The 9,510-nt window shown below is 42.8% G+C and overlaps 1 protein-coding gene across 4 annotated transcripts in view; it reads right to left on the bottom strand.

The window, feature by feature from the left end:
- Positions 1-294: 294 nt before the first annotated feature.
- DCDC2C (doublecortin domain containing 2C) overlaps positions 295-9,510 on the bottom strand; it is a 60,509-nt gene continuing 51,293 nt past the window's right edge. For 2 of the 4 annotated variants that reach the window (XR_013984098.1, XM_080999171.1), the window contains one exon: positions 296-1,226. The gene's annotated coding sequence lies outside the window, so the exon portion shown is untranslated. Of the gene's footprint in view, positions 1,227-5,542; positions 8,178-9,510 lie in introns of those variants that run through there. The other 2 variants (XR_013984097.1, XR_013984099.1) reach the window with 2 other exon arrangements.

The raw sequence follows: 9,510 nt of genomic DNA, 5'->3' as shown, positions 1-9,510 counted from the left end.
TTTCAGTTCCCCGAGGCTAGCTTGTTATTAACATTTAACACTGACTTCTCCTGGAAATACTTACAAAGGGTGTACAGGTGCCTTGCTGGAAGTGTGCACAGATGTCTTGTGTGATTTGGAAATCACTGTTGTATATATAATAATAATAATTTATTATTTATACCCCGCCCATCTGGCTGGGCTTCCCCAGCCACTCTGGGCAGCTTCCAAAAAAATATTAATATACTGTAATACATCAAACATTAAAAGCTTCCCTAAACAGGGCTGCCTTCAGATGTCTTCTAAAAGTCTGGTAGTTATTGTTCTCTTTGACATCTGGTGGGAGGGCGTTCCACAGGGAGGGCGCCACCACCAAGAAGGCCCTCTGCCTGGTTCCCTGTAACTTGGCTTCTTGCAGTGAGGGAACCACCAGAAGGCCCTTGATGCCGGATCTCAGTGTCCGGGCTGAACGATGGGGGTGGAGACGCTCCTTCAGGTATACAAGTCTCCCAAATGTTAATTTAGCTTGTTGGCTTCACCTCTTCATTTAAGTACAAATTATGGGCTTTCTTTTCCCATTCATAATTTTAAAAATGGCGTATTTATGATAATGAGTGCCTTGCTGGATTTTATTCATCCATTCAGTATTGCGTTTTCAAGTTTCAAAGGTTGCTCCTGATCTTCTTAAGCATTCTGATGAAAATGTCCAATTTCAGCATACTTAATACAGAACAAAGCAGAGCGGTCTAAAAAACAACGAAGTTGAGCACCACCTAGTGAATCTGCCACAGAATACAAGTTCTCTCCATAAGGATGGTGCAAATAATGGTGCTTTTTAGATAAGCTTTCAGCCACCAGTACAGTCTTCACTTCAGACGCAGCTCTGCACACAGAATGCTGCCTTTTCTTCTCCAAACAAGCTTTTGGAAGATGCATCCTATTGGGATTGGTGGTGATTGGCACTTAGCCAGCACAAAATCTCAAGCATGTGAGGATTAATTAGTATTGCAAAGACACCTTGAAGACAAAGTGAGCACAGTGTACATGCTCAAAGGCTACTGTTATATTTTTAAAAAACAACAACAAAACACACACCATGATTAATAACTATTGGAAATTTCAACTGCACTCTCAGCAAATATTAAAGTACGGGTTTTCTTTGTGTTAAATAAGATTTTTAATGGAGGTTGCTAGTACTTCAAAGAGGGCTTGAGGCACGTAGAAATTCTTTCAAACAGAATCCAAATCTGAAATGCAGAAAATTCATCAGTAGTGCTTTCTATAAAATAATAATAATATATAAGCATCCATTATTAGCTTAACCCTACACCGGGGTCAGCAAACTTTTTCAGCAGCGGGCTGGTTCACTGTCCCTCAGACCTTGTGGTGGGGCAGGCTATATTTTGAAGGGGGGAAATGAACGAATTCCTATGCCCCGCAAATAACCTAGAGATGCATTTTAAATAAAAGGACGCATTCTACTCATGTAAAAACATGCTGATTCCCGGACCATCCGCGGGCCGGATTCAGAAGGCAATTGGGCCTTAGTGTGCCCCCAGGCCTTAGTTTGCCTACCCATGCCCTAAACGCTGAAAAACAGCTCTTGCTGAGCATTTAAAAGACATGAGAGATTGATGGTCACATCAGGGTTTCAGTTCTCTTGGCTGACACTTCAGTGCCAAGTTCTCCATCTTGTGCTGATGGCCCCAGGGTAGGGAGTTGCATCTGGCAGCCTAGAGCAGGGGTGAGCAACCTGCAGGCCATCTGGATATTGCTGAATCATAGCTTCCATCTTATTTAGAAAGAAACTCTGGGTTATGCAGTTTGGGTAAGAGCAAAGGGAGAATATTAGAGCATTAGCAAAGGTATCTGCAGAACTCAGGAATGTCAGCAGCATAACAAATGATCAAATGTAACACTTGGGCTAAAAAGGTTTGTTATGGGGAAGAATGCCCTCACAATCCAAGTGTGACTTCCAAACTAGTTGGAGATTTATCACTAATAATAATAATACAACCAGGCACTGGTAAACAGTGGCAGAGAGATTTGTGCAAGACTGGCAGAAGAGAAGGATGGGAAGGGACAGGAATGTGGACCCAGGTCACATGCTATGCCCAGTGGACCCGAGTGGTTCTCATGTTCGATTGTTCAAGATAACAAGGAATTCATTGCAACCTGCATCTTATTTAGTAGAACAGATAGGTAAAGCACAGATGCCTTGAGCTACTCTACTTACATGTAAGGAAAATGTGTGATAAAATAGTGGGCGCCTACCCCATGGTAAAATAAGCCTTTAAAGGCATACTTTAAATACACTGAACATATAAGGTAAAGGACCCCTGGATGGTTAAGTCCAGTCAAAGGCAACTATGGGGTGCAGCGCTCACCTCACTTCAGGCTGAGGGAGCCAGCGTTTGTCTGCAGACAGCCTTTCCAAGTCATGTGGTCAGCATAACTAAACTGCTTCTGGCACAAGACATCATGACTAGTGCCAGAACGCATGGAAACGTCGTTTACCTTCCCGCTAAAATGATACCTATTTATCTACTTGCACTGGTGTGCTTTTGAACTGCTAGGTTAGCAGAAGCTGGTACAGAGCAACAGGAGCTCACCACCATCGAGCGGATTCGATTATATATAACCAGTGTTTCCCAAACAGCTGCTTTTGAACTGCAGTTCCCATCATCCCTGATCACTGGTACTGCTCTCTAGGGATGATGGGTGCTGTACTCCAAAAACAGTTGGAGACCCAGGTTTGGGAAACACTTCTATATACTGTGACACTGGTTCCCAAACTCCCCCCCCCCCCAAAGTGTTAGATGTTGTATGGTTTTCCACTCTAGTTTCACAGACACACAGCTGACCAGTTTGGGAACTCTGGTCCTATAATGTTCAATTCGCAGATGCTGAAATGGATGATTGCACATTCTAAAAATGCTGAAGCCAGCGCAGAAATTGTGACTCATAACATAATCTAATTGCCTGACCTTACTCCTTTTACAGTCACACACACCAGTGAGGTAACCAATTAGCCTCTTCCTGCAACGTGATCTGACCATACTTCTCAAAGGTAAGCTGAACGTATGTTGGGCAACTGATCGGATTTCACAATTCCACAGTTTCTGTGTGCTTGGCATGGATGTGAAAGGGTGCAGAGATACACTAGAGAAAACAGAAAACCTCCTATTTCTTATGCAGGGGGAGGCCTACTGACTACAGTAAGTCTGTCCTGGAGTAAGTACCTCGTGGATTATAAAGCTCTTTGCGGAAGGGGGAAATGAAGAGAAAATGATCCCTGGGAAACTGTGGGACCGAATAGCATGTTAATGAGCATCTGTCATTTCTCAGTGAAACAAAATAATGTGAAAGTATTTGTGTGCATTGTGAAGGTAAGCTGTGGGAAAGAAAACCAGTTAACTTCAGAAATGACCCTTAGAAAAACGAGCTCTTCCTCCTCTGGTTGAACAAGCACCCAATCCAAAGAGAGAGAGCAAACACTTAGTTCCATTAGGTCCGTTTTGCCCTAAGCTACTATATGAGAGAAATATATTGCTTTCCCAATTTTGCTCATATTTAATTCTATTAATATCTAAGAAATGGTAATAGGCCATCTCATCTCATACTGCATTTCCTCTGGATTTCTGAAGGTACACTTTTCTTCTCAGAGCCACCTGGTAGAGGATGAACTCTAAAATGCTAAAATGTTTTTTCAAAGGCAGGTGGCATCTCATTTCTTTTTCTCTTTAACTTATCTTGGTAGAATCTTGCTTTCTGACCTAGGGACTGAGTGGGATTGTGGTCCCCCTCTAGGGTACATTTTCAGGAAAATGTTCAGATCATAACCAAAAGAGCTACCTGGTAGCTTAAGCATCCCAAAGCCATTATTATTATTTTCTTGTCACCAGAATCCACATGCTCAGCTTTAGCAATGTTTGGTTCAGGCTGGGATTTTGGAAACTGACTGCTGGTAGCTGTTACACCGTTCTTCCTTCTTTATCTTAGAATGCAGCATGTAAAAAGTAGCTACTCGGTAAATAAAATGCCTGATACGAATCTATTAACCAAACAGCAACTAGCGCTGTTCAAATCTAGTTCTGTATGGCAGAATATAGCTCCTCTCTGTTCCATCTTACTTGCTTCTGGATGCAAGAGATTATCTGTCAGAGTCTGTGCATGCTGATTTTGCTTCATATTTAAACAGTGTGTGAAAGCATGATCAAGCAGCAGCATCAAGAGCGAAAACAAATGCAATTCATTGCAGATGAGAGACTAAAGCTGAATTAACACAGCAATTTCATCAGAATAATTGGCAGAGATATGTACACGCATGCACGCACACAACCTAACCTACTCTTCCCCAAAACTATGCACAAATTGCCTTCTATGTTTGTGAAAGCTGCACAAACAATGTGGGCAAGTCTCAGAGCAGGACATCCTAAAAAATACCTGAAGCTAGGCTCCCCATCGGACTGCACCACATCTTAATGCAAGCGGAGGTTTCTATGCTTCAAGCTCCTCACATACTAGAAATATCCTGCCCGTGGAAAGTTAGCATATCAGAGAGAAGAGCCTGGTGTGCCAGATTTCTATGTGCAGGAAATGTATTTATGGACCCACCCACCCCCGTTTCTAAAGAAGGGTGCAACCTATTTAGAACAGTTACACATCACAGCTTGTTGGCATCCGTCAGTCTCAAGAGACAGTGGGGAGGGGGGATGAAGTCAAACCACTGCATTAGACTTACCCACCAGGGTGTAAGCCTAGTCAGTGTGTACAGAGGTCCTGGGCTGCCCAGATGACAAGATCTCCCCCTCCCTCCCAAATGTGGTCCAAAGGAAAGCAGAGCAATGCTTGGCTGTAGGACTTGCCAGAAGGAGACATACAAGGCGCCATCCAACCATCTTAGCGACTCCACTCTGGATTTGTGTAGGATTTACCCCTTAGCCTTTTCTTCTCCCGAAGATATCCCACAAGGTTTAAGGTCAGAGTTTTCCTTCTCCTAGACGGGCTACCTTCCCAAGTTGATGGCAGCACATTTTCTATAACTCTAGAAAATAAATGTCATTTACGATAATTTATCTGGAGGGCCCCCAGTGAATTGCTACTGCATCCTGCAATAAACAGGACACAACTGGATAGCTCTTTTCCAAAATTCTCAGGATTTTATTTTTAAATAGCTTACAGCTTCCTTGTGTTTATTTTTTTGGATAGGATTCTTGTTTAAACTAATCTAAAAGATTTGTTTTGTCTGCGACTGAGCTAGATATTTCGTCATTAACGACGTGGTGATGTATCTGGCTCTGATCACAAAACTGACGGTTATCAGTCAGAAGAGAGCCTATGTTTGAACTAGGTTGGAGTGAAATGCATACATCACTGAGCAAGGACTCTTATGCTGTTACACTTTAGCAGTTTTATCATCATCAAGATTAATTGACCATTCACTGGAGGGACTATAAAAAATGAAAATATATCCTCATTTCCTTTTATACTCACACCAGTAAGGGGTCTTTAATCTAACTGGCTAATTGGTGACTCATATGTTTATTTCCCCCCCCCCCCCCACACACACACTAATTTAATATTATCAGAATGTGACCTACATAATGGATATGAAGAATGTTATTTTTTCGCACACATTCTCTAGGGAAGTTCCAGAGGCTATCAAAACAGTTTGCAGCATATTATTCAAAGTTTGCATCTTGGAATGGTGTTCCTGTACCATGTGGGATAGCTGTAAATCCCCATGGGTAAAGATTTTGGGCAACACGTGGCAGGACGGTCTGTCAAAGATGTGCTCTCCCAAGCACACATTCACAGTATGTTCACACTCTTGTCTCAGGTCACATCCACACAATGGAAGATAGCAGGATCCTGCCCCACCCCCACCCCCAGGATGTGCTTTACAGGGAGCTGGCTTCAGGCACCAGACCAACTCTGCATTACAAATATTTCTGCAAACATGACATGAAGGCTGGCAACCTCAACTCCACCATGTGAGAATCCCTTGCAGATGACCGCAGTGCATGGAGACAGTCAGGTTCATCATCCATAGCAATGACCAGAGGAGAAATGACCACTGGGAGGAACGCAGAGAGAAAAAAACGCCACGGTGCATCTGCAGCAGCTCAACCTTCATCTGCCCTAGCTGCAACAAAACATTTTCTCCTGTATCGGTCTCTGCGGCCACAGCAGGCGCTGTAAGCTTCCAACAGGGCACACTGGGTCTTAGTAATTATGGCATCCTTTTCGAAGTGCTCACAGACTGTCTGTTTAATTATCTGTTCTGGGACCTTTCCTGGTATTAATGTCGAGCTGACCGGTTGGTAGTTATCTAGGTCTTCTCTTCCCCCCCCCCCTTAAAGATGTAATCTGTCTATAGATTAAATACACAAGCTCATTAAATACCCTAAAGTGCAGCTCATCAGGCCCTGGAGATGTTAATTCATTTAACATAGCTAGGTGTTCCCTTGCCACCTCTTTTCCTATCGTGGGCTGCAGCTCCCTCCTTGCATCATGTATTCTGTTATCACCAGATTGTGCACTGATTTCCTTTTGGGTGAAGGCAGAAGACTATATACCATTGCATTACTTGGGGGTGTGGGGAGGCATTCCGAACTTCCCGCTGGAACTAAATTTCACAGCTAACAATACTTCAAAACAGTTTAATATGCCACTGTGAGCCCTCTTTTCAAAATCAATTTCAGAAATCACTGGGAGCTGTTCTGATAAATTATTTCTCCTGGGAACCAAAACTTCTTGTCCTGTTTTCCTAGATCTGTAGTAATTACTGGAGAAAGGTAGTAAGCATTAATGCTTCACCAGAAGTATTTGTCTTCTCAATGAATTGCTAAAAGGAATTTCAGATGACACGGCGACATATTTAGTATATTTAAGAAAATTTACATACCACGTGATTGTAATAAATTCTCCAACTGGTTTACAATAAATATTAAAATCGGCAATAAAAACTGCTACCCAATAAAAGCATTTTGAAATAATTAAAATTAACATTAAAATATATTAAAGAAGAAGAAGAAGAAGAGTTTGGATTTGATATCCTGCCTTTCACTCCCTTTAAGGAGTCTCAAAGCGGCTCACAATCTCCTTTCCCTTCCTCCCCCACAACAAACACTCTGTGAGGTGAGTGAGACTGAGACACTTCAGAGAAGTGTGACTAGCCCAAGGTCACCCAGCAGCTGCATGTGGAGGAGCGGAGACGCGAACCCGGTTCCCCAGATTACGAGACTACCGCTCTTACCCACTACACCACTCTGGCTCTCAGCATATGTCTTAATGGACTTACCTAACAAAAATGCTCCAAGCAGGTACAGTGAGGACAGCAGTGTTGCCAGCCAGTGGAACTCCCCATGGACATCAGGCTGGCACCTTTGCTGCCATATTCAAAGTTAAATTTCTTACAACTGCAGAACAAGACTTGTGTGGCACCTGTAACACTGCCAGCACCAAACATACACCAACCAATCACCTAGGACAGCAGTTCTCAACGTGTGGGTCCCTAGATGTTGTTGGACTACAACTCCCATCATCCCTAGCTAGCAAGGCCAGAGCTCAGGGATGATGGGAGTTGTAGTCCAACATCTGGGGACCCACAGGTTGAGAACCGCTGACCAAGGAGGAGCTAGCCAGACTGCACTTCTTAAGGAACATTATGACACAAGGCAAGCTGGTAAACCCTTTGTAATTTATCTGAACGTGTCAGTGAGAATGCTTGGCACCCCAGAAAAGGGCGGCTTTGCTGGAAACTCGTTTTCCTGAGAGCACATGGAAGTTAAGTTTTATTAAGAGCTCATCAGATGCAAAATGTTTCCATAACGAAATATCACCAAGGCTTAATCACCACCACACTTAAATCATTTGAACTGAGCCAACCCCAACTCCTGAAAAGAATTCTGTAAATCTGTATAAAGGTGATAGTTTGATGTGTCTGGTTACCTTATTTGGTGGGCGGCGTTGCAGCCAGGCCCTGGGTCCTGCGTCATCCGGCCAAGGGCTGGAGATTGGTGGGCTCCCTGCCGTCATCTCCCTGTGCTGTTGGTGCTTCTCCAATGATTCTCCGAGCTTCTCCAACCATTCAGCGCCGAAGGGGGGCATGTCCACAGGGAATTTAAACTCCAGCACAGCAAGGTCAACTGGCTTCTTTTATTGTGAACCAATCAGTACACTAATTTTGGCAGCTGATGGCAAGCAAAAAGATTTGGGTAAAGCAGGGAGCACTAGCACGAGATCAGGCAAGCTCCTACTTTTGAGTGGGTTCTAGCAGCAAGTGGAAACTAAAATTTTAGTCTTGCCAAGATGATGCCAATGCTTCAAGATATGCAAGCTATTTTGAAATGGTTGATTTTAAGTTTCGTCAAGCTAGGTATGTTGGTATTTCCTATTGTATACATTGTGTTAAGCTGTAACCCACCCTGTGACCTTGTGCTGAAGGGAAGGATACAAATACAGCGGTACCTCGGTTTACGAACTTAATCCATTCCGGAAGTCCATTCTTAAACCGAAACCGTTCTGAAACTGAGGCGCGCTTTCCCTAATGAGGCCTCCCACCGCTGGTTCCCTTCCACTGTTCGGATTCCGTTCTTAGACCGAGGTAAAGTTCTCAAACCGGGACACTATTTCCGGTTTTGCTGAGTTTGTAAACCAAATCGTTCTTAAACCGGACTGTTCTTAAACCAAGGTACCACTGTACTGAAAAGAAATATATCAGATAATAAAACAAACAGGTGACTGCTGACTGACAAAGAAACAGATGCAGGGCATGGAACACCAGAGGTAAGGAAATGTTGCTACAGGTTGCTCATTATGTGCAACTCCAAACTATTTTTGCCAAATTAATCACCTTCATATGCTCAGGCCCAATTTTTAGCCTCAAACACACCAAGGTCAATCAGTGATAATATATATATATATAGTCCTTGCATTCCACTTCAGTTTTCCCATTCAGATTCCATCCCAGAATTTAGATGCTAATGTCAGGTGAGCCTGCTTTTGAGCCAACTGAGCTCTATAGATAATTCATAATCCTGTTTATCTCTGCTACCTTGTCAGAAAGTCCTTCTTCACCTACAATGACTCCCAACAGCATTATCTAGCTGCAAGGACTACTCCACTGATGTGTCAATAGCTTTCCCACATTTACTTTGCCAATAAATTGATATTTAAAAACAGCAACTGCATACTCAGCTTTTTCATACGTGCTGTTAAAGGCTATCCAGAATGCACACAAAAGGGTATCCTTCTTACAGCATGGAAGCATTTTCACTTCATTAATGTTTAATTATTGTAAGACTTTTTTATAGTTTTAATAAACACGTCACTAAGTGTGAGACGACCTTATAAATTAGAGACCCTGCTACATTATCTGTTTCTCATGAGTGTGTGTGTGTTTGATTTGAGAAGTTCAAACTTGTCTGAAGTGTGGAAAATAAAAATGTAAGTGCTTCTACAGGCCTACTGTCATCACTGTTATCAGATTAGCTTTTAACTTGTAGGTTTTAATTATGCTTTATA

This window comes from Podarcis pityusensis (genome assembly GCF_964106645.2).
Source record: "Podarcis pityusensis genome assembly, chromosome: 3".
In the NCBI taxonomy this organism is placed as follows: Eukaryota; Metazoa; Chordata; class Lepidosauria; order Squamata; family Lacertidae; genus Podarcis; species Podarcis pityusensis.
Note: the sequence above shows the minus strand (reverse complement) of the source record. Positions and strands in the feature narration are given on the sequence as shown.